Raw genomic sequence first — 26850 nt, 5'->3', positions numbered from 1 at the left:
TGGATCGTTACAAAATCAGGTCCTTCCAGCCCTCAATGCTGTGTTAAATTAATAAACTAGAAATGAAGCACCTAACCTTTTTTTATTGTGGAAATCTTCAAGAAAATAGGTCTCAGGGTAGTATATGGTGACATATACATACTTTGATAATAAATTTAATTGGAACTTTGGATTTTGATCTGAAATCCCTTTTGCCTATGTTACGCCCCTGAAAAATGGGGAGAAATAATCACGGCAGTGATGAGGTGGTTTCCTCATTGAGAATTTACTCAAGTGAAGAAAGTACCACAACGTCCCCTGGGTATGTGGGTGGAGACAGAAGCAATCGACCTCAGGCTAGCAGATCAAGGCTACTCTGCAGATCACTGATAATACTATTAGGGCTTAACTTTACACAATAAAGAATGAAAGAAACAATGAAATGAATTAAATACCTTTTAGTCTTTTAGCCCTTTTTAACATGTGTTTTCACTGTCTTTAAACAATTTTTGAACTTAATAGATCTTTAGTGTCTTATCCTTTAACTTATCACACCTATATATCCCCCACTCACTTCACATTCATGTGTCTATCTGAGAGCTCTTAATGCCTCTATCATATTTGCCTCCACTACCAGCCCCAGCAGCATATTCCAAGTATTCACCATTCTCTGTATAAAAAACTTAACCCAAACATCTCTTTTGATTTTAGCCCCTCTCACCTTAAACGCATGCCGCCTCATGTTAGATATCTCAACACTGGGAAAATATAATGCTATCTATGCCTCTCATTATGATAGAAATCTCTCTCTGGTATCCCCTCAGTCATTGTCACTCCAGTGAAAACAACCCAAGTTTATCCAACCTCTCCCTATAGCACACGCTATCTAATCCAGGCAGCATCCTAGTATACCTCTTCTGCACCCTCTCCTCTCCAAAGCCCTCACACCCTTCTTATAATGGGCCGATCAAAATATACCAATGAATTACACCAGGAATAGGCCACTTTGCCCTTTGAGCCCATTCTATCATTGAATAAGAATATGGCTGATCTAATCATATTGTAACTTTACCTTCCTGTCTACCCATTGTAACCTTTCACCCCTTTGCTTCTCAAGAATCCATTAACCTTGCCATAAGAAAATAAGTCTCTGCTTCCACTTCCTTTCCAGGAAGAGATTTTCAAGGACCTCTGATGTCAAAGGCTGTCACCCCCATCTCACCTTTACAATCCAGCTCTGTCCTTGGACTGAGGCCATTATAAGATCTGGAATGAAGCTGTTCTCACAAAATGCAGAAATCAGTATCGAGGTGAAAGATGAGGGGCTACAAATGCTGAACCTGGGCAAAAGATAAAATGCTCGAAGAACTCAACAGGTCAGATAGTACCCGTGAGAGAAACAACAGTCCATATTTTGTGCCAAAATAGGTTGCTCCATGATAGCACTGATGATTTCATCATCCATCACTTTGTTAATGGCTATTCACAAGAATGAATTTCTCCTGCTCCTTGTGAAGGAGATGAGATTATCATCATTACGTACCATGTCGCATGACATGGGAGATCATGGTCCTCCATCTGTCCTCAATCTGAATCTCCTCATTCTTTCCTCTAACCATGACCATGATGGTTCTTGGTAATTTTTTCTACAAAAGTAGTTTGCCATTGCCTTCTTCTGGGCAGTGCCTTCACAAGACGGTGAACCCAGCCATCATCAGTACTCCTTGGATGTCTGCCTGGTGTCATTGGTCACATAGCCAGGACTTGTGATATGCACCAACTGCTGGTGCAACCACCTGCTCCCATGGCTTCACGTCACCCTGATTAGGGGGCTAAGCAGATGCTACACTTTGCCCAAGGGTGACCCGCAGGCAAGCGGAGGAAAGGAGAGCCTTACACCTCCTTTTGGTAGGGAATGTACCTGGACATTTTTCCACACCATTGAGCAGAAATTAGTGTTATAACTATACTGGGACAGTTTGTCTAGAAATTGTTACGATACGCAACAATGAATATAGAATTGAGAGAGTTTTTTTTATAAACAAATAAACATTTATTTAAACTCTGCTCAACAAAAATGAAAAGTAAATGAACGACTAACTTAACCAGAAGTTAACTGCTATACAGCAACTCGAACAGTTCTTAAAGCAATAAATGCGAAAGTCCAAATGATTTATACAGTCAATTAAGAGAGACTTTCCTGAAGTAATGAATTCCTCGACGACATGATGTTATTGCTGATCCTAGCTGAAATATGCCTTGCCCGAAGGATTCAGGATGAAGGAACTGACCTTTTCCTTGGTGAATAACACTGTACCCAACCTTTTCTGCTCTTACAGCAGGGGCTATCTTGGATGCAGGTTACTATCTCCGGAACGGAGTAACAGACAACTTAAATGACGTCCCAACAAAAACTCTTGTGTCACAGCAGGCTTTCCCCGTTTTATACCTGTTGAAAGCAGGTCATCACATGACCTCACACCGGCGGGAAAAATACATCATGTGACCTCACACTGGCGGGAAAATACATCACCTCACCATCACAAGACCATTACATCATACTTACCAGATACTCAATTACATCATGTTCATAAGACATTCACAAGATACCCACGTGGTATGTAACAAGATAAAGCTATCTCTGAGGTTCCTGTTCTGTACTACACCTTTTCAACTACTTTTTGGTATCAACTGGCTTCTGTGATGGTGGAGATCTCAGTTAGTACCGGAGAAGGATTATCATTTGAAGCAGCTCAGAGGTGGGCTTTGAGGCTAACCTTGAGAGGCAGGTTATCTCAGGAGGAAAGGAAGGGTTGTCCAGCCTTGGAAATGCTGGCAGATTAGAAGCATGAAAGCAGATTTAATTGAAGCATATAAGATCCTATCGACCAGAGAGGATATTTCTCCTTGAAGAAGAATTTAGAAACAAAAGGATTACTGATAAAAAAAATTAAGGAGTCAGCCATTTAAGACAGAGATGGAATGAAGTTTCGTTCTAAATGGGTCACAAGCCTTTGGAACTGTCTTCCTCAAAGGGTGGTGGAAACACTGAATGTTTTTAAAGGGAGTGGTAGTCCTGATAAATAAGGAGTTGCAAGGTTCCCATGGGTAATTGGGAATGATGAGGTTACAAATGAATCCGTCATGATCCATTAAAGAGAGACCTGCACCTTCTCCTACTTCATATGCCCCTAGAGTTCACCTGTAGACATCCCTTGCACACCTTCCCCTACGGTATGTTCAATAGGATGGTTTTTCACATTCCCTTCAGGTGTAGCAGCGATTCACTTCCTCAAATGCACTGGGTTGCCTTTGGCGCTCCCAGAATAGTCCCCTCCATGCCAGACAAACCGAATATAGATAGGGTGACTGCTTTGCGCTGGGCCTCCATTCAGTCCTATTGCCTGTTGTTCCAGTCTCCATCACACCTGCCTGTCTGTAGTCTCCTGTATTTGTTCTGGCAGAACCTGAGCAATGGCACCTCAGCTTCTATCTATCAATGCAACTGCCTTATCTTCTCAGGCTCACCAATGACCTTTCTCTGTCATCAGGGTCAGGAGTCAGAGGTAAGAACCTACCCTCACTCCCCATGCAGTTAGACCCTAAGTGCAGTGTAACAGAATTAACCAGCATGTCTGCAATCATCTCTGCTAGCCCACTTTCTCTGCTTCTATCAGTCTGGCCTTCATTAATTTGTTAAGTAGGCAGCTTCATAAGCAGCCTATCACTATAGCAACCCTGCCCTCTGTCTCTCTCTCTCTGAAAGATTCCCTCTGTCCTATCCATTTCTTCTCCACCATCTTTGCAATTTAAAACTAACTTGTTTTCTCACCTTTGCAGTCTGACAACAAGTCTTAGTGCCTGAAATGTTAAATCTGCTTCTCCTTCCACAGGTGCTGCCTGACCTGCTGTGTGTTTCCAGCATTTTGTTCTTATTGCAGATTTCCATCAGCAGCAGTTCTTTTTGAGCTTCCCATTATGAATGTTCTCAGCTTTCTGCCCACTGTGGACACCTCATAATCACTTACTGCCTCATGACTGCTGGAGGCAGTGGGCTGAGAAGTGGCAGATGGAGTTCAACCTGGAGAAGTGTGAGGTGGTACACTTGGGAATGACAAACCCCAAGGCAGAGTACAAAGTAAATGGCAGGATACTTGGTAGTGTGGAGGAGCAGAGGGATCTGGGGGTACATGTCCACTGATCCCTGAAAGTTGCCTCACAGGTAGATTGGGTAAGAAAGCTTATGGGGTATTAGCTTTCATAAGTCAAGGGATAGAGTTTAAGAGACGTGATGTAATGATGCAGCTCTAGAAAACTCTAGTTAGGCCACACTTGGAGTACTGCGTCCAGTTCTGATCGCCTCACTATAGGAAGGATGTGGAAGCATTGGAAAGGGTACAGAGGAGATTTACCAGGATGCTGCCTGGTTTAGAGAGTATGGATTATGATCAGAGATTAAGGGAGCTAGGGCTTTACTCTTTGGAGAGAGGAAACATGATAGAGGTGTATGAGATATTAAGAGGAATAGACAGAGTGGACAGCCAGCACCTCTTCCCCAGGGCACCACTGCACAATACAAGAGGACATGGCTTTAAGGTAAGGGGAGGGAAGTTCAAGGGGGATATTAGAGGAAGGTTTTTCACTCAGAGAGTGGTTGGTGCGTGGAATGCACTGCCTGAGTCAGTGGTGGAGGCAGATACACTAGTGAAGTTTAAGAGACTACTAGACAGGTATATGGAGGAATTTAAGGTGGGGGGTTATATGGGAGGCAGGGTTTGAGGGCTGGCACAACATTGTGGGCTGAAGGGCCTGTAATGTGCTGTACTATTCTATGTTCTATGAGACAGCAGCAACTGCAACCGACTGACACTGTCTGAAACGTCCTTCATCTTCCAGCAATCAGTTGGGAGGTCTTTGTCAGAGTCAGGGGAGAGTGTGTACTCTGACACCCAGGTATAGGAACTTTAAGACAGTGCCGCAGGAAATCCATTTCTCTTGACAACTGGGAAGAATACCGATTTAAGTTTATTGACAGGATTAAAGAGGAATTGAAAAATCTTCTCACTCACACCATATTTGAATGAATTGCCTGAAAGTTTGCACCTTACGGAGCACTGGCAGGGCTAGAGACTACTAGACTGTACAGTCCATCTCTTTACCAGTCCAGACCTGATGGGCTGATTGGCCTCCTTCTACTATCCTCTAAAGCTGCATCTTATTTTCCACAGAAGGCTCCGCTGGCAGGTTTCTAAGGGCTGGGAGCACAACAAGTGCACCTGGTGTAAATTCAGAAGGATGGCCTGACAAATGCCGGCAAAAAGGACTCACATGGTTCACCGGCAGTCACCAGTGAATTCTGTGGCCCCCTCGGCTGTTACCGCCCGCCTCCCAGGTGTCCTTCTACAGGAGAATGGCCGCTGGTTTGAACCCAGCCCCCACCAGTGTGAATGGGCCACCTGCCATAGTTAGACAGGGAGCCTGTTAAGATGAAGATTTGTTTTTATTTGGCGATACAGTGCGGAAAGGGCCCTTGCAGTTCAATGAGCCACACTGCCCAGCAACCCACCTATTTACGTTGATTCATCACAGGACAATTAATGATGACCAACTAATATTTAGTGGATGGGAGTAAACTTGAGCACCCAGAGGAAACCCACTAGTTCACAGGGAGGATGTGCAAACTCCTTACAGATGCTGCCGGAGTTGAAATTCAGACTCTTTCGCCCCAGTCTGTAATAGCGTCATGCCAACCGCTACTCTACCGCTGTGACCATCAGTGGCAACATCTTCAGAGCCACAACATAATCTTAATCTCTAGGGCTAAGTGGGGCCAAACCAACCCACGAAAGCCCTCAGAAACTGACATCAAATGGCCTGCTTTTCTCTTTCTTGTTATAGCATCAGACTAGTTCCTCCTAGTCTGAAAAACAAACTCCAGTTCTCCACTTCACGAATCTGGTCAAGTAATAGTCTATTCTCTAAACTACCCAAGTTTAAAAAAAAAGGGGGGACCATCACCTTCTGCAAAGTGAAACAAGTGTACCATGAAACATAATTGAAATGGTGGAACACATTTTCATGCCATTTCCCATCTGCTTGGGTGGGTTCCTTGTCTGCTGTGCTCTGCTTCACAGTTTCTGCAGAGCGTTGCAAAAAAAAGTTGGCAGTTTGTGGCACAGTCATTATCTAATTTATCAGATAAATAAAGTACATTGTGAGTCACATCTGGACCATCACCTGGAGCACTGCTTGCTGTCAGACTGAAACTTGGCAAAGGATCAGAGAGAATTTGTTCCATTAGGTGTAAATAGGAAATGATCTAGACCATTGGAATTCCGTTCAATAATGACTGGAAATGCTTAGAAGCGAGTGTGATGAGTTTCTTCCACAAAATGTATTCAGTGGGAAAGGATTTTAATTCATAGGGTGTGAACGGAGAGTGGCTACAACGAGAACTGGAAAACAAGCTGCCGGGGGATTTTAGTTCGTCGAGTAGAATCTGTAGAGGTAAAGGGATGGTTAAGGATTCAGCTCAAGACCCTGAACCGAAATTTTGCTCCAGATTACAGCCTCGGCAATCTCTTGAGTCTCCAGTGTGAACTAAAGGACACCAAACCCTCGACCAGTTAAAGGGGTGTAGTCACAAGAAGCAGTGGCTGTGGCTGGAACCTGGAACAACAAGCAATCTGCCGGAGGAAGCGGCCGGTACGGGGAAAGGAGTTGCCATTGTTTCCAGTGAAAACCCTGCCCCGAGAGACTGGAGATGTAGGGTTTTGACCTGTAACGTTGACAATTCCTTCCCTCCCACAGGTGCTGCTCAACAGCACCCCCCCCACTCTCTCCAGGGGGTTGTTTGTTGCCCTTGACGGGGTGTGCTCAGTCCATTGCATTTCAATGCATTGCTTATGAATACAAACCATTTAACGGGATTGAATAGGAAGGTGGCTGCTCCATCTGCAATGAAGGGAGAAGGATTTAGTCCTTTGCAAGAGTGAGGGGGAGTGAACTCATTGTTTGTAACCAAAGGGAGAAAGGCTTGTTCCACAGGGAGAAAATTCCAAATACGGAGCACTCTCTGGGTGAAGATGCTGCCCCTCAGGATCCTTTGAAACCTTTGCCCTCTCTTCATAACCCGTGCCCTCTAGTTCTTGAATCCCCAATGCTATGAAAAAGACTGTGTGCATTCTATGTCTATACCCCTCATGAGTTTATACAGTTCTATAAGGTAAAATCTCATTCACCTTCATCCCAGTGAATAATCTGCTCAATCTGCTGCTATAACTAAACTCCTTAAATCCTGGCAACATCCTCATACACCTTTCCTGCATTCTTTCCAGCTTAACGACACCTTAGCAGAGCGACCAAAAATGAACACAATATTCCAAGAGTGGCCTCACCTATATCTTGTCTTAAAGATTGAAGATTAGCTTTATTAGTCACATCTACATTGAAATATACAGTGAGATGCATTGTTTGCATCAAATTAAACCAGTGAGTATTGCGCTGGGCAGCCCACAAGTGATACCATGCTCCTGGTGGCATCATAGCATGCCAACAGCTCACTAACACTGACCATACATCTTTGTAATGTGGGAGGAAACTGGAGAAAACCCATGTAGACACAGAGAGAACTTACAAACACCTTACAGACAGCAACCGGAATTGAATTCCGATCATACAGTGGTGCTGTAAAGCAATACACAAGCCACTATGCTACCATGCCCTTCCTCTTGTCTGTCTTATACAAACAATAGCCCCCACTAATGGGCTATTCACCAAACAGAAACATTTCCACCCGTGCCTGATCTGTGACTGAGGTGAATGGTCAAACCAATGCCAGGCTGAATCCTTTGACCAAAACCAAGTACTATTATCCAATGTTCTGATTCAACAGCGCTGTTGATGAGTACCATGGCTAACACATCATTGTGCAGTCACTTCAGTCATCGTAAGTACTTCTCAGAGCAGTCATGTCTTGATAGTGTGTACCAGAGAGCTTGGTGGTCTCCTGTATTAAATGCCTTTGTCAGATCTAGGAAAGCCAAGGGTTGCCTTGGTTCATGGCAAGTTTCCTGTAACTGGCATGCTGTGAAGATCACATCTACAGTCCCCTCTAGGTAGGCAGAAACTACACTGTGATTCAGGGAGTACTTCTTCAGATAGCAGAAAGAGTTGGTTGACAAGGATATGTGTGAGCACTTTGCCTGCTGTTGACAGGAGGGAGATGCCTCTTTAGTTGCCTAGGCTTCCTTGTTTCCCTTCTCGAATATAGTCACTATTAATGTATCCCTGAGCTCTGAGGGCAGTTGTTCCTTTCCCTAGACCTTCAGGAGCACAGTGGGTATGTGACGCAGGACTACTAGCCCACCTGCCTAAGGATCTCTGCTGGGATCTTATTGGGCCAGTGGCTTTGCTGCTTTTCAGGCTCCTGATGGCATCACGGACCTCTTTCATACTGGGGGGGTGTTCCCCCAAGTCTTCTCTCATAATACTCAACAATAATGGGTGCTGAATCAGACCCTTCACTGTCAAAACAGGAGTCTTTACACCCAAGCTATTTGAATCTCTGTGGCTGCTCTCACCCAGCTCATTGGCCAAGACCTGCCACAGGGAATCCCAGCTGTGGATGCAATGGACAATAGGCTTTCCAACCTCAACCAGATCAAGACCAAAACCAGATCAGCAGCTCTACTATTATGGAGCTTCACCACTATTACACAGCAAGCTCTGAAGAAGACTTCCAACGTATCCTGAATGCCTTTGCCAGGGCATATAGAGTCCTGGATCTTGTTTTAAATGTAAAAGAGACGCAGGTCCTAAATCAGCCACCACCCAACCAGCCATTTATCCAGCCCTCCAGAAAAATTGACGATATTGCCCTTGAAAATGTAGACCACTTTCTCTACCGGCAGCATCCTCTCCCCTGAAGCAGACATTGACTCAAAGATCAGCCACTTCCTGAGTAATGCCAGTGGGGCGTTTGCAAAATTAAGGAAAAAAGACTCTGAAGACCATGATTTATAGATCAAAACAAAGCTTTTGGTCTATGAAGCAGTCATCTTTCCTATATTACTCTGTGAGTTGAGTCATGGACCACCTACAGTAGCCACCTGAAATTCCTGCAACAATACCACCAAAGAACCTTACAAAAGGGTTTGAGGATCGTCTGGAGGGACAAACACACTAACACCAGTGGATGCCCCTCCAAGAGGACCATAACCTTGCATGCCTCAGTGATCTGGAGTCAGGGTCATATGCTTTGGCTCTTAGCAGGGTCACCCATGCCTAAAAGGTCAAAGGGTAGAGGCCAGACTAAGAGTGGTCCACCGGTCCTCTGGGTTCAGGGGTTCAGCTCAGGGCTAACAACCGTGACTGGTGAAACAAACTGTTTGGAAACAGCAGTGAAGAATCCTTCTACATCTGTGTGAGACAGTATTGCTGAGTCTCCACCTGAGCCTTACATACTCGGCAGTAGCGAATACTGAGAGGAAGCTGCTAGCATGATGAAGGAAGCCCTGGACACCACAGAGACCCAGACCAAAATTGGTTTTGGACTGACAGAGATGGAAGACCTTCATTGCTGCCCTAAACGTCAGCAGGCATAACAGGCGGTAAGTGAATGGGGTAAGGGCAACGTGAAGAGCATCTCCACAACAATAAAGCAACACCAGCTCACATGGATTGGTCACGTGATCCTGATGCCTAACTCACATCTCCCCAAACAGATCCTTTATCCCCAGCTGAGGAAGGTCAGGGAGCCCCTAATGTGCAAAGGAAACTCCTCAAAGATAACATCAAAATCAACGTGAAGGAATTCAACATTACATCTAAAAAACGGGAAGACCTTGCCCTCAATAGATGCACCTGGAGGGAACCTGTTCAAGAGGGAGCTGCGCTAAATGAGATCAACTTCTGCTGTGCCTCAGAGAACAAGTGGCAGCTGTGACAGGAGAGACTGCACGACCAAAAGACCCCATCGGACCCCCTTTCTCACACCCACACTGCACCAGGATGTGTGGATTCCAGATCAACCACCTGAGGTCTCACCAATAGACAACCTCTTAGGAGAACATAACACTCGACTCGAGTGATCGCACTACCACTGTCATCCAATGTGTAGCTTCAACTCAAACACCCGTTTTACATTTCACAGAAAAAATATAAAATCGGACATCCGTCTAACCCAAGAACTGGCTCACTCATAGCAGAAGAGACGATTGGCTGGAGTCCTCACCCAAAATGGTCGAACTGGGGAAATGTTAGCCCGTTAGACAAAGACTGTCCTGGTTACAGTGGGTCAAACTTTACTAACTAACTTGTACCTGTCTATGTGTCAACAAAAGTTAAGCCACTGCTAATCACAGACTGGAAAGCAAGGTCTAATTTTGAAAGAACAGATGTGAAGAGTGAAAGTGATGTAATATATTTAGTTTTGATTAAATTGATCAAACAATACTCAGCACCAAGAGGGGCCTGTACATTTCCTGGGTAATAAAAGATTTACTAGGTAACACCAGCAGGCATTTTTATGATGTAGTAAAAAAGCGATTTGCCTTCTGTTTAATGTTCTGTTCAGTCCTTTGATTTCATCATGTTGAGACGTGAGGTAACAGTTTGTGTGTGCACATTACTTGTGTGTAATGTCTGACAAATCCATGCCCACAGATTGATCTGACCTTTCTCTTTCGTCAAGCACTGACGGAGCTGTAATGTTTCTTTAGTATAATCTGTCTAGCCAGCGGAGGTTTCTTTGGACACCTTTAGGGAGTGGTCAGACATGGCTCTAGGGGCAGTTGGTGTCCATTTGCTCATCTACCCCAGCAGCTCGGGTGCTATGGTCAGTCTCTTGTCCAAAAGTAGAGTCCCTTGAGGATTTGGTGGTTGCCACCCTCCACCCCGAGTTGAGGATTGGTGTTGAGGAGTGAAGCGGCAGGCGTTCCTCACTTGGAGCTGATGCAGGGACGTGTGATAGTGCCCACCTCCTTCACTGCCTGCCAGCTGCCAACAGGCTTGGCCGCCAGAGAGGTCACTTACAAAGGCACCACTTGTATTGAATTCGTCAGCTGCTTCATGGCATTCAGCACATGCCTGGTTATAGTTGCCCATAATCCTTGTTTTTCAACTTGTTTCTGTGCAGGAACTACCGACACTGTTACACCTCCTACCCATACTGACACAAACGCTGCCCTGCTGTGCTTTCATAGGCCCTGCTGCTGTCTAGAGTTCCTCTTGCCAAGAGTCGCCTTGTCATTTCACTCTTTCCCATCAGGGTCTCCTTATGTTCATATGCTCCTGTACCTAGCATCACTTTATGTGCTTACAATCAGTCTATGTGTACACTCAGTGGCCACTTAATTAGGTACACCGGTACACCTGTTCGTTAATGCAAATATCTCGTTAGCCAATAGTGTGGTAGCAACCCCATGCATGCAGTGGTTGTTCGGACCAAACACCAGAATGGGGAAGAAATGTGATGTAAGTGACTTTGACCGCGGAATGATTGCTGGTGCCAGACAGGATGGTTTGAGTATCTCAGAAATTGTTGATCTTCTGTGATTTTTACGCCCAGCAGTCTCCAGAGTTGACAGAGAATGGTGCAAAAAACAGAAAAATATCCAGTGGAGACAAAAACACCTTGTTTATGAGGGAGGGCAGAGGCCAATGGTCAGACTGGTTCAAACTGACGGGAAGGCAGCAGTAACTCAAATAACCACGCGTTATACATCTTATACATGTTAGGTGCATAAAATGATGAGAGACATTGATTGTGTGGATGGTCAGAGGCTTTTACCCAGGGCTGAAGTGGCTAACATGAGGGGGCATAGTTTTAAGGTGCTTAAAAGTAGGTACAAAGGGGATGTCAGGGGTACATTTTAATACAGAGAGTGGTGCGTGCATGGAATGGGCTGCCAGCGACAGCGACAATAGGGTCTTTTAAGGGACTCTTAGATAGGCACATGGAGCTTAGGAAAATGGAGGGTTATGTGGTAAGGAAATTTTAGGCAGTCTCTAGAGTAGGTTACATGGTCAGCACAACATTGTGGGCCGAAGGGCCTGTAATGTGTTTTAGATTTCTATGCTCTGTGTTCTACAACAGTGGTGTGCAGAAGAGCATCTCTGAATGCACAACACATTGAACCTTGAAGTGGATGGGATGCAGCAGCAGAAGACCAGGAACATATACTCAGTGGCCACATTATTAGGTACCTCCTGTACCTAATAGATTGGCCACTGAGTGTAATGTTTAAACTAATCTTACATACGGGATACACGGCTCCTCTCAACAGTTACTTGTACATTGAGTTTTAAAGGATTGCCTTTATATTTATATTTGTATTTATTGTGTTTTCTATGCTTATTGTATTTTTTAATACTGCATCGGATGCAGAGTAACAAATATTTCGTTCTCCTTTATGCTCGCATACTGAAGAATGACAATAAATGAAGCTTGAATCCAGAAGGCAGCAGGAAATTTTCAACATACTGTCTATGACAGAGTGTGGAAAGTCTGTCAGTGCAAGCAATCTGGCTGCTTCTGGAGTAGACTAATTATTTCAGCCCTCAATCCCGCACACCGCACCCCTACCCCCCACCATCTACAGTACTGCTATGGCTAACTTCTGTGTTGATAGGAGTTGTCTGCAACCACTGACTGCATTAACATTTACACAGCATTGAAAACAGGATGACTGAGTCCGCTAGGAATGCCTAGAATAGATTGCAACAAGATAAACTTCATCATCTCACATTCAACTGGATTTAAAGTTTTCGTTCCTATAAGGAATGTACGAGGGATGATTGATAAGTTTGTGGCCTAAGGTAGAAGGAGTCAATTTTAGAAAACCTAGCACATTTACTTTTCAACATAGTCCCCTCCTACATTTACACACTTAGTCCAGCGGTCGTGGAGCATACGGATTTTGGACCTCCAGAAAGTGTCTACAGCAGGGGTGAGTGATAAGTTCTGTGGCCTAAGGTAGTAGGAAATGAATTATACAGCTCTCGTTACATGCACATGAAGGTCAACTCGTTGAGTGATTACGCAGAAAGTTTGAAATTAATAACTCATCTCCTTCTACTTTAAGCCATGAACTTATCAAACACCCCGATGAGTTATTAACTGATGAGTTATCAATTTCAAACTTTCTGCATCATCACTCAAAGAGTTGAGCTGCATGTGCATGTAACGAGAGCTGTATAACTCATCTCCTTCTACCTTAGGCCACAAACTTATCAATCACCCCTCGTATATTCTTGACAACCAGGTGCGATTGTGGTCAGTCCTTGCCCCCAACTCCATTGAAACAGCATGGAAATTACACATATTCAACAAATAGTGCATCAATAGTGTAGACACGGTTCATCTGGATTCAACCAGCAACATAATCTCTCCATTTCCCTCCACCAATGCTGCCTGACCTGTTGAGTTCCTCACTTTGTCTGTTGTTCCAGATTCTAGCCCTTGCTGTCTCCTGTGTCTCCCCTGGATCTAAGCTGTGTTTGGCCCTCCCTAGGCTATGTGGAACATAGTTTGTTTCAGTAATCCTCACGTGCCCCTCAATAATTTTCCATTACATTGACAACTAAGTCATTATTGCTTCCTCTTTCTAAAAACCAAGTTTTCATTATTTTTATAATGTTGTCAAGTATCCTTACCTTCACTTGGCTAACTCCGATTTCCCTTCCTTTTCTTGGATTTATCCTCTCTTATTTCAGGGGGTAGTTTATAGACCAGTATCTATTATGTATGAAGTACCTTGGCAACTGTGTGTCCCACCCACCTTCTGCTCCAAACCATTTGCCCAGTTTCTCAGTCCACCACATTTATTCTGATGAGACCAGCACACCATTGCTTCTCTTTTGCACATCTCCGGATTCCTTCCTTCAGAATCACCAAGGTTTTTGAGCATCTCCATTCCATTTCCCACTCTTCTGTTCTCATCCCGCCACCTCCTAGAAGTCAAAGGTTAAAGGAAAAAGGATGGAGAATGAATGGGGCTGATAGGGTTAATAAATTAGCCATGACCAAATGGTGGAGCAAACTTGATGGGCTGTACGCTTTTATAGTCCAAAACCAGGACAACTTTCCTTTTATCTTCACCTTCTACCTCTGTATTCAATGGGTTTTCGGCGGTTTCTGACACCTCCAGCATGACCCCATTACCAGACACATTTCCCTCTCCCCCTGTTCATCACATAAAGAGATGCCCCTCTCACTTGATGTTCTTACCACAAACACAGCTTCTCCTCTGCATGGCATCTCCCCATGCTCCTGCAGGAAATACAGCACCTGCTCTCTCCACCTCCCTCACCTCTTTTCCTGACATTAAGGATCCAAACGTTTGACCAGCTGAGACAGGCGTCCACCTCAACTTCTTCAAGTTAAAGGATTCCATTCTGCTCATGGTGCCTGTCTACTCAGTTGGCAAAAAAATTCACCAGTGATTGATGATTGCTTGGCAACATAGTTCCATTCCACAATGAGAAGCCTGAACCTCCCAACAACTATCATTTCAATTTTTCATTCATTTTCAATGTGATGTCTCTGTCCATAAGACCACAGCACACAGGAGCAGAATTTGGCCATTTGGCCTGCTCTATCATTCAATCATGGCTGATTTATTCTCACTCTCAGCCCCATTCTCCCGACTTCTCCCCATAATCCCCGACACCCTTACCAAACAAGAACCTATCCACCTCTGCTTTAAATATACCCCATGACTTGGCTTCCATAGTCGTCTGTAGCAATGAATTCCACAGATTTATCACACTCTGGCTAAAGAAATTCTTCCTCAGCAATGTTCAAAACGGATGCCCTTTTATTTGGAGTCTGTGCCCACATGTTCTGGTCTCTCTCGCTATTGGAAACATCCTCTCCACGTCCACTCTGTCTAGGTCTTTCGATCTTCAGTAGGTTTCACTGAGATCTCTGAGCCAAGGAATGTCACTTCACCCTTAACTCAACACTTTACAGCTGACAAACTGAATTACAGCTGTTGAATCATAAACAGATACAGAGAAAAGGTGCCTTTTGACACATTGGGTCTATACTGACTAATAACCATTCATTTACACAAGTTCTACTTTAATCCCGATTTTCCTTCTCCCCACATTCATATCAATTCAGCCCAGATTCATCTACACTCATGGGGCAATTTACAGTGACCGACTGACCTACCAGCCCACATATCATTGGGATGTGAGGGCAAACTGGAGAACCTAGTGGATCTCACATGATCACAGGGAGGATGTGCAAACTCCATAGAGAGTGTACCCCAGTTCAGGACTGAGCTCTGGTGCTGTAGGCAGTGGCTCTTTATCTGCCTGCCCACACACATTAGCAGAGCCTGAGACAGTTTCCCCTCATTGGTTCCACAGTGAGAGGGGTAAGGTCCTTCAGAGCGTTGACCATATAACACTAGTTCTTGGACATCTTTTACGTTAGCACTTGCAGCCGTGGATCCTCAAGAAACGCGTTTTTGGAGTGCTGAACACTGCACATTTGATGTCCCTTCTGGGCACTGAGGAATTTACCTGTAATGGTGAATTTACCTCAGTACTGTCCCGCAGACTCAGCCTCAACTCTCTGCTGAATTTTTCTAGGATGTCGGATGATTGCATTTGCCACTTTAATGGCTAGAAGATCCATTTTATTGAATTGGGAAGAGATTAACCCTCCGACTATATCTCAATGGTTTTCCCAAACCATATCTTGTGTAAACTTAGAAAAAAATTAGAAGTGGTACTTTTGATCCCTCGGTTAAATTTGAAGAAACTTGGAGGCCAGTTATTCAATATTTTCATAGAATGTAATTTGACCTTTTCTGATTCCTTTGTATTAACCTTAAATATAGGTAGAGGAGCTGAGTTGACGACATTAATGATTGTATCCGATGTAAAAAAATAAGCCCAGCTTTGTTTAGTTTAGTTTACCTTGCTTTTGATTTTTCAATTTGGGTTTTTTTGTTTTTTTAAATTTTTATTTCTTTATATCATGTTTATATTAAGAGCTTGGGAGGTCAACTATATTGGTGTTACCTATAGCTTATATCAACATGTGTTAATTACCAATAATGTAATCCCATTCTCTTTGTACTATTATGACTGCCATGTATACATGTTTAAAACTTAATAAAAAGATTGAAAAAGAAAGAATTTTTCTAGCATGTGACGTGAAGCCACATGAGATGGCATTGCTGGCGTGACTTGACTGGAATAGCGAAAGTGAAGGCAATCCCAGCTCCAGTGATGAAGATTCAGTCTTCACCTCATCTGCTATCTGTATGAAGTTTGTAGTTTCTCACTGCTTTCTTCCAAGTATACCAGCTTCCTCCCATAGCCCAGAGACATGCCAATGGGTTAATTGAATGCTGTGAATTGCACCTACTGTAGATGAACAGTAGAAAAATCAAGATGGAATTGATGAGCAAGTGAGAGGGAACAAGTCACAGAGAAATAAGAAAGGAAGTTAAACTACTTTGAAAGCCAGCATAGACTTAAAAGGCCAAATGGCCTCTTTAAATATTAGAAGGACATATACAGTGGTGCTAGAAAGTTTGTGAACCCTGTAGAATTTGCTCTATTTCTGCAGAAATATAAATTTAAATATGACCAGGCCTTCACATAAGAACCCAATTAAATAAATAACACAAAACATTATACTTGTTCATTTATTTATTTAGAAAAATCATCCAATATTGCATGTACTTGTTGGAAAAAGTATGGAAAACTCTGGGGTAATGCCTTCTACAAAAGCTATTTGGAGTCAGGAGTTCCAATCAATGAGGTTAGAGGTGTGGGTTGTAAAGGTGGCCTGCCCTATAAAAAAGACACACAAAGTCAGGTTACTGACAGAGCCTGTTCTTCTGAAGAAAGATCTGTTTATGTGCACCATGCCTCAATCAAAACAACTTTCAGAGGACTTAGAAGAAAAATTGTAGAGATGCATGAAGCTAGAAAAGGTTACAAAAGTATTTCTACAGTCCTGAGTGTTCATCAGTGCACAGTAAGAAAAATTGTCTACAAATGGAGGAAATTCAGTACTGTTGATACTCTCCCTAGGAGTGGGCATCCTGTAAAGATCACACCAAGAGCACAATATGCAATGCTAAAGAGATGAAAAAGAACCCAAGGATAATGGCAAAAGACCTGCAATAATCTCTAGAACTTGCTGAAGTCTCTGTTCTTGTGTCGACTGTAAGCAAAACACTGAACAAGAATGGTGTTCATGGAAGGACACCACGGAGGAAACCACTGCTCTCCAAAACAAACTTTGCTGCATGTCTCAAGTTTGCAAAAGACCGTCTGGATGTTCTGCAATGCCTCTTGGACAATGTTCTGTGGACTAATGAGACAAAAGTTGAAATTTTTGGGCAGGAATGCACATTGCTATGTCTGGAGGGAAAAGGACACTGCACACCAACATCAAAACCTCATCCCAACTGTGAAGCATGGTGGAAGGAGCATCATGGTTTGGGGCTGCTTTGCTGCCTCAGGGCCTGGACTGCTTGCAATTGTTGAGGGAACAATCAATTCAAAATTGTATCAAGACATTTTACAGGAGAATGTCAGGGTAGCAGTCCATCACCTGAAACTTAAAGAAGTTGGATAATGCAACAGGACAATAATCGAAAAGACAAGAGTGAATCAACAACAGAAGTGTTTAAAAAGAAGAAAATTAGTGATTTGGAATGGCCGAGTCAAAGTCCTGGCCTTAATCCTATAGAAATGTTGTGGAAGAACCTGAGGCAAGTGGTTCATGCAAGGAAGTCCACCAGCATCCCAGGGCCAAAGCAGCTTTGTAAGGAGGAATGGCCTAAAATTCATCCAAGCTGATGTGCAGGACTGATCAACATTTACCGGAAATGTTTGGTTGAAGTTATTGCTGTACAAGGGGGTCAGACCAGTTACTGAAAGCAAAGGTTCACATACTTTTCCAACAAATATATGTAATATTGGAGAATCATTTTTCTCAATAAATGAATAAATATGATGTCTTTTGTATTGTTTATTTAATTGGGTTCTCTTTATCTAGTTTTAGGAATTATGTGAAGATCTGATCACAGTTTAATTCATATTTATGCAGAAATAGAGAAAATTCTACAGGGTTCACAAATATTCTAGCACCACTGTACTTTTATGGTCAGAGAGGGAAGTTTAAAGGCATTGTGAGGGGCAGATTTTATAAGCTCAGAATGGTAGATGCCTGGAATGGGTTACCAGCATTAGTAATATCAAGCTGTCTGGTGGATTTTAAGAGGTTTTTAGATAAACAGATAATTATGAAGGGAATGGAAGGAAATGGATGATACACAGGGGGAGGACATTACGCATAAATTGGCATCAAGATCAGCACAATATTGTGGGCTGAATGGACTGTCCAGTGCTGTACTGTTCTCTGTTCGAATGCTATCCCCTTGATGCCCACTGACTCTAGTTCTACAAAATAGCCTTGAAGCTACATTCAGTTAAACTCTGCCTCAACATCTCAGGTGGCCACTCGTGTTTACCTCTGCCATTCTGCCCATTGTTCCATGTTTGGACTAAAGCTGAGATGAGGTCGGGAGGAGAGTGATCAGATGAGACTAGAACTGGACCATGATGAGAATGTAAGTTGCTCTTGATAGCAATGTCAACTACAACTTCCACCCTATTCCGACAGCTGAGTGTAGACTGTGAGATGGTAAAGTTCGATCTAGTAAAGACCAACAATTTCAATGCTCTTTTTGCAGCAATGTAGCGAATCAAATATGATGGGGACTTTTCCTGGTTCCAGGAGTACATAAAGGTTGCATGTTGGGCCAACGAGCTTGTACTGTGCTGTACTTTTCCATTTTCTATCTTCTGAACCATTGAAAAAAGACTCTGGCCTGGGAGTAGGCTAAAATGCACTTTCCTAAGGTGCAAAAATGCTCAGGTGAAGAGCTTCCCTGCACAGTAAACTCCATACACCCATCTCCAATAAAAGTCCTCATTTCACTTGGCTCCCTCACTGAATTTTTGTTAACAATGTGTGTCACTGGAGATAGGATACAGGATAATCTCTGATCTTGTTTAATGTGGGAACACACATGAAGAGTTGGATGGCTTGATCCTCTATATGTTGTTTTCAGAATTGTTAAATAGCTCAGTTCATGCATCACTGACCATGAAACCAGCAATGGAAAGTGAATGATGAAAGAATTGTCTGGTTGAAACATCTTTTTGGAGCTCATCTGGCACGGACTCAAAAATGCTCCTTCGGTCCTGGGCCATATCTGCCTGAGATGTAAATCAAAATTTCAATGACTCACAGCTGCCGAGGTTTTTTGTTCAGTCACTCTGAGCTCATGCAGAAGATTTGACGGCACCTGAACTATCATTTTCAGCCTGGGCTTGCGGTTGCTCTGAGCTCTGTCAAGTTCTAGCTGAGCCTTAGAAAGTCATCACTTTTAATATACTGAACGACAACCTTTCATTCAGAAATGCAGCATGATTGTGAGACTGCAGGGATGCCATGTGAGGAACTCACTGGGCCAGGGCTGAGTAATGCAGATTGTAATGTCAGATTGCAATGCTATGGCTTCAGTCTATTGCTGTTGAGAGGGGAAAGTTGAACAGGGTTTCTACTTTCAGCTGACTCCCTTCTCAACGCACGCCGCATCAGATTGAGACGGTGCAGTGAGTGGAGAGCTGCCTTTCCGTTGAAGGTCCTTCCACAGAGTTATTGGGAAGGAAGTTTCAGAGAGCTCAGACTCAGCCGTGATATATTTCCCAGTCAGGATGGTGTGTGACTCAGAGGGGAACCTGTTGGGGGTGGACGTGTGGGATAAGGTGGAAGTTGTGTTGGGGTAACCCAGGCAAGCAACTGCAGAGTAATTTGTGGATGCCTCCCTCTCCAGCATCTCCAGACTCTTTTCATTCATGCTTGTGATTTATTTATTAAGAAGTGTAACACAGTTGTAGGCACGTGCCACCCAATTACACCCATGTGACCAATGAACTTACTATCCCGTACGCCTTTGGAGCGTGGGGGGAAACCGGACACCTGGAGGAAACACATGCGGTCACGGGGAGAACGTGCACTCTCCTAACGGAAGGGAGTGGAATTAAACCCAGGTCACTGGCGCTGTATGGCATCATGCTACGCGACCGTGTCACCCTAATCTTAGAAAGCAATGAAATCCGCCGGGATGTTAGAATGGAATGGAATTCTCTCATCTTTTATTACCTTCTTCCCTGCTGCCACTGAGTGTTAGTTGGCTGCATTCTGCTCTGCTGAATGACACTTGCACATCCTCTGACTGTTCGCACAAACGGCACATTTCACTGCATGTTTCAATGACTTATTTCATTTATTTATTTTGTGATACAGTGCAAAGTAGCCCATTCATTGCCCCAGCAAACCTAGCCTAATTACGGGACAGCTTACAATGACCAATTAACGTACCCAGTACGTCTTCGGAATGTGGCAGGAAACCACAGCACCTGGGGAAAACCCGTGCATCCCACGGGGAGGACGTGCAAACCCTTTACAGATGGCGCCAGAACCGAACTCTGAACTCCAAAATGCCCTGAGCTGTTATAGTGTCGTGCTAACCATAGATTAGCGGAGCCACAGATTAGTAGTTGTTCCCACCCAGAATTGAACTGGGGGGCTTCTGTGTGTAAAGTGAGCGCAATGAGCACCACACCACAAAAACCACTGATGTGATTAATAAATAAATATTATCTAGTGGCGGAGGGAATGGTTAACGTTGTGGATGGGCTGCTTTCTCTCGTCTCAAAGAGTTGCTCATCGGGAGTTCTCTAACATGCTCCTGAGGTGAGTTGATGGGAAGGCTTTGCATGTCAAGGAGTGGGTCATTCACCATAGGATACCCATCCTCTGACCTCCTGTGCTGGAAATCCGGACAGATGAGAGGTCACGACTCAAAACCTTGACTGCCCATTTCCCTCCGTAGATGCCACCTGACCCACTGAACTCCTCCAGGAATCTGTGTGTTGCTTATGTTCTGGTTCAGTTGAATTTTCTGTCAATGCTGCTATACGGTGTGTAAATGGTGAGGCGCTCAAAGATAGATAAAGCTAATCTTTTGTTTAAGATATTGACAGAGAAAGTTTTGCTCACGTAATATTGGATTGTAACAAAGAGGAGTCAGTTGAGGGTACAGGAGAGGTAATGGTGAAGAGCTGTCTATAATCAGCACATATTTGGAAACCGTTTGGTTCTTGATAAGGTTATCATGTGGATGAGAAATTGAAGGTGGCCATGAATAGATCAAGGGCATAGCATATCTTTCAGCTTCTGAGAGAGGAATATACAGGTAGAATAATGACTAATTTGAGACCCCGCCCTAAATTAAAGAGATGGATCTGAAGCTGCAAACACTTATTTCTCATTTTTGTTACCTCTTCCTTGCAATCTTGTTCATCTTGGCAGGAAGGTGGAAGCTGGAATCACTCCAAGCTTTGCAATGATGCTATGTGCATTCCAGGCCAGGGTGATCTCAGGGTTTCATTTTACCTCAGTATGAAAGGTAATTGTTCATTTGTCTGTGGGACAGTATGTATCATTGTTGGCTCCCGCACCTGTTTCATCAGAGGAATGTAAGTTAGTTTGGAAACCTTGCCCGCAGCCTCACTGAATGGAGACAGAATTGAGACTGCAGACGCTGGAAACCTGGAGCAGCACACACAACATGCCCGAGGAACTGAGCAGGTCAGGCAGCATCTGTGGGGGGGAGAAGAGTCCTGATGAAGGGTCTCAGCCCGAACCATCGACTGTTCATTTCCCTCCATAGACGCTGCCTGACCTGCTGAGTTTCTCCAGCATTTTGTGTGCAATTGAACAGTTGAACAGTTTCAGGCTAAGCTCAGTTTGCTAAGTGCGCCTCGACCCACGCATTCAGATAACTTCTTCAAGGATCTGAATGTTTCAGAGAGATAGAGACAGAGAGCCGTGTCCATGCTTACACCAGAATCTCTCTTGAAATCATTATTTTAACATCTATCAAACTTCAGGTCCTATCTTAAAGTTACAAACAGTCCTAAATCAGTTTACAATGTCATCTAGATACACATCTAAGACAAACAGATGGGGAAAGAAAATGGGAACCTAAACTGATCCAAACTGGACAGATAATTGCCAGTGAGTCCACACTGAGCAGTTCCACTGCACATTTGGGAACCGCTGGATGATTCGCAGATGAATCATCTTGACTTGAAAGTTATTTAGGAGGCAAGAAAACCCCCTCAAGAGAGAAAAGTATTTGAACATCTTATTTTAACCATTCTGCAATTACAAGAAAAATATATCTCTTTAAAGTGCAGGCTGCAATGTGCCTAAACTGGTTTGCGGTAAATTGAGTGTTTTATAAATACAGCAACCAGTACAGAATAGGAAGCCTTTCTCAGGGAGTGTTCCTATCTCGCTGTTGTAAGATAATTGAACGGTTCTCCAGCCTGATAAGATGGACTCTTGACCTCACAATCTACGGGGGGTGATTGATAAGTTCGTGGTCTAGGGTAGAAGGAGTCAATTTTAGAAACCCTAGCACACTTATTTTTCCTACATTTACACACTTAGTCCAGCGGTCGTGGAGCATACGGATCCCTCCTTTGTAGAAGTCGGCGTCTTGGACCTCCAGAAGTGGTCCACAGCAGGGGTGATTGATAAGTTTGTGGCCTAAGGTAGAAGAAGGTGAGTTATTAACTTCAAACTTTCTGCATTTTCACTCAAAGAGTTGAACTGCATGTGCATGTAACGAGAGCTGTATAACTCACCTCTTTCTACCTTAGGCCACAAACATATTAGTCACCCCTGCTGTGAACCACCTGGAGGTCCAAGACATTCTCATTGCACGTGCAGTTCAACTCTTTGAGTGATTATGCAGAAAGTTTGAAGTTAATAACTCATCTCCTTCTACCTTAGGCCATGAACTTATCAATCACCCCTGCTGTGGGCCACTTTTACAAAGAAGGGATCCATATGGTCTTTGTAGGAGGGGACTATTTTGAAAAATAATGTGCTAGGTTTTCTAAAATTGACTAAAATTGAATCCTTCTACCTAGGCCACGAACTCATCAATCACCCCTCGTACCTCATATTAATCTTATACCTTATTGTCTACCTGTAGCTGTTGCATGTTATTCTGCATTCTACCTTGCAGTATCTCAAGGCACTGTGTAAAGGCTTGATTAGTATGAACAATATGAAAGACAAGCTTTTCACTTTACCTTGGTACCTGTTACAATAATAAATAAATTTCAATTCCAAACCCACCCACAGCAATATCCCACAAACAGTGATCAGTTAAGAACCAAGAGATCTCTTTTTTAGTGATGCTGGATCAAGTATCGATAAGTACCACAAAGAAATCTTAGTCCTTCTTCAAAAAGCAACAAGGTATATTTTATGCCAACTTAAGAATGCGAACAGAGCCTTGGGTAAAAATTTCCTATGGGCGAAAAAAATACCATCTGTTTCCTTACCCAGTTAAGGTGTCACCCAAAATTGTGCCCAGTTTTCGGGGTTCTGAGGATACCGGAATAACCAAATGAGCCAAGACAGACAGCAGATTGCAACAAAAATATCGAGCGAGAAACGCAAAATATAAAATGCAACATTGAAAGAGTCCAGGCATATTCAGTTCAGCTCGGTGTTCATTATCTGCAGGCTGCCCCAACTCAAAGTTCTCCAAAATAGCCACAGAGAAAGGAGTGACCAGAAACGAGAACACATCATAACATGAACTATAGAGCCCAATCCTCAAACTGCGTCGATTAAACCTTGTGCAATTTGTTGTTTATTTTTGCGTGTGGGGCCGGGGGTGGTTGATGTTTTTCTGTAAACAGGTTCCATGGTTTTCTTTGTTTTGTGGCTGTCTGTGGGAAGACAAATCTCAGGATGTATACTACGTACATGCATTGATAATAAATGTACTTTGAATCTTTGAATCTTATTGGTAAATCCAGATTCAAGGTGAAAGACTCAATATAGGCCCTTTGGTATAGATAGATAGATAGATAGATAGATACTTTATTCATCCCCATGGGGAAATTCAACTTTTTTTCCAATGTCCCATACACTTGTTGTAGCAAAACTAATTACATACAATACTTAACTCAGTAAAAAATATGATATGCATCTAAATCACTATCTCAAAAAGCATTAATAATAGCTTTTAAAAAGTTCTTAAGTCCTGGCGGAAGAATTGTAAAGCCTAATGGCATTGGGGAGTATTGACCTCTTCATCCTGTCTGAGGAGCATTGCATCGATAGTAACCTGTCGCTGAAACTGCTTCTCTGTCTCTGGATGGTGCTATGTAGAGGATGTTCAGAGTTATCCATAATTGACCGTAGCCTACTCAGCGCCCTTCGCTCAGCTACCGATGTTAAACCCTCCAGTACTTTGCCCACGACAGAGCCCGCCTTCCTTACCAGCTTATTAAGACGTGAGGCGTCCCTCTTCTTAATGCTTCCTCCCCAACACGCCACCACAAAGAAGAGGGCGCTCTCCACAACTGACCTATAGAACATCTTCAGCATCTCACTACAGACATTGAATGACGCCAACCTTCTTAGGAAGTACAGTCGACTCTGTGCCTTCCTGCACAAGGCATCTGTGTATATAGGATACTTTTACAGATTTTTGGGTGTGACTTTGAATTCTTTCTCTCTTGATATACCTTTGAACCTAGTGGTATTGCAGCAATTTAAGAGTGTTCATTGCTCAAGTCATTACCAAAGAGATCCTTGACACTCAGATGATAGATACCAAGCATAATGTTGAACAGACTATCTCATTGTTCAGCCCTGGCCCTACAGTTCACTCTTTGGAATCAAGGGCGGCAGCTTCGAGTTTTGGAATGTGCGTCGGTGCTCACTGGGAGATGGCAAAGCCCACTCTGCAGAAATAATCAAACAATGAATGATTCGGCTTTTAAAACAATGCGTGTAATTACCTGCTAAAAACATCACTCATTGAAAATATGTTCTGTGTATATTTATGTCCTGTTAGAAACATAGAAACACAGAAACCCTACAGCACAATACAGGGCCTTTGGCCCACAAAGTTGTACAGAACATGTCCCTCCCTCAGAAATTACTAGGCTTACCTATAGCCCTCTATTTTATTAAGCTCCATGTACCTATTTAAAAGCCTCTTAAAAGACCCTATTGTATCCGCCTCCACCACCGTTGTCAGCAGCCCATTCCATGCACTCACCACTCTCTGAGTAAAAAACTTACCCCTGTCATCTCCTCTGTACCTACTCCCCAGCACCTTAAACCTGTGTCCTCTTGTGGCACCCATTTCAGCCCTGGGAAAAAACCTCTGACTATCCACACGATCAATGCCTCTCATCATCTTATATACCTCTGTCAGGTCACCTCTCATCCTCCTTCGCTCCAAGGAGAAAAGGCCGAGTTCGCTCAACCTATTCTCATAAGGCATGCTCCCCAATCCAAGCAACATCCTTGTAAATCTCCTTTGCACCCTTTCTATGGCTTCCACATCCTTCCTGTACTGAGGCGACCAGAAATTTCATAGCCTGAAATTGTAATCCGCTTGAAATATTGCCACAGAAAAGCAGCATCCATCATCATCAAAGATCCTCACCACCCAGACCATGGTCTTTTCTCACTGCTGTCATCAGGTAAAAGGCACAGGTGCCTCAGGACTCGCACCACCAGGTTCAAGAACGGTTACTACTCCTCAACCATCAGGCTCTTGAAAACAAAAGGGAATAACTACACTCATTTAAGGTCTCCTCATTGGTTATTGTCATTTATTTATAACTGCATTTGCAGTTTGCTGTCCATTAAACACACACAACATGCTGGAAGAACCCAGCAGGCCAGGCAGCACCTGTGGAAAAGAGTACAGTCAACGTTTCAGGCTGAGACCCTTCATCAGGACTGGAAAAAAAATGATGAGGAGTCAGAGTTAAAAGGTGGAGGAGGGCGAGAGAAACTCACGTTGATAGGTGAAACTGAGAGGGGGAGGGGTGAAGTAAAGAGCTGGGAAGTTGATTGTTGAAAGAGATACAGGGCTGGAGAAGGGGGAATCTAATAGGGGAGGATGGAAGGCTATGGAAGAATGAAAAGGGGGATGAGCACCGGAGAAAGCCTCTCTCACCAATTTCCTCTTTCGTCAAGGTCACCCTTGATGCATTGCAAAATCACCTGATAAAGACAATCATTTTCATCTGACTACTTAGTGGAAAACTGTTTAACATCTGATAGGCTGTGGTTTCAAACCTTGCGTCATTTCTGCATTGATATTTCATTGGTTTCAATAGAAAGCAAAGCTGAGCAGGCAACTGATCTGATCTGAATGAATGAGTGAAAATTAGCCCCAAGTGGTAGACATAAGCAGAAGACTGTTGAGGAATTAGAATCAGAATCAGGTTTATTATCACCGGCATGTGATGTGAAATTAGTTAACTTAGCAGCAGCAGTTCAATGAAATACATAATATAGAAGAGAAAAAGAATAAAATAAAAACAATAATAATAATAAATAAATCAACTGTGGTATACATATATTGAATAGATTAAAAACGTGCAAAAAGCAGACATACTGTATATTTAAAAAATGTGATATAGTGTCCAAGGGTTCAATGTCCATTTAGGAATCAGATGGCAGAGGGGAAGAAGCTGTTCCTGAATCGCTGAGTGTGTGTCTTCAGGCTTCTGTACCTCCTACCTGATGGTAACAGTGAGAAAAGGACATGCCCTGGGCGCTGAAGGTCCTTAATAATGGACACTGCCTTTCTGAGCTCCCTGAAGATATCCTGGGTGTTTTGTAGGCTAGTACCCAAGATGGAGCTGACTAGATTTACAACCCTCTGCAGCTTCTTTCGGTCCTGTACAGTAGCCACCCCCCCC

Source organism: Hemitrygon akajei, chromosome 7 (genome assembly GCF_048418815.1).
Source record: "Hemitrygon akajei chromosome 7, sHemAka1.3, whole genome shotgun sequence".
In the NCBI taxonomy this organism is placed as follows: Eukaryota; Metazoa; Chordata; class Chondrichthyes; order Myliobatiformes; family Dasyatidae; genus Hemitrygon; species Hemitrygon akajei.
Note: the sequence above shows the minus strand (reverse complement) of the source record.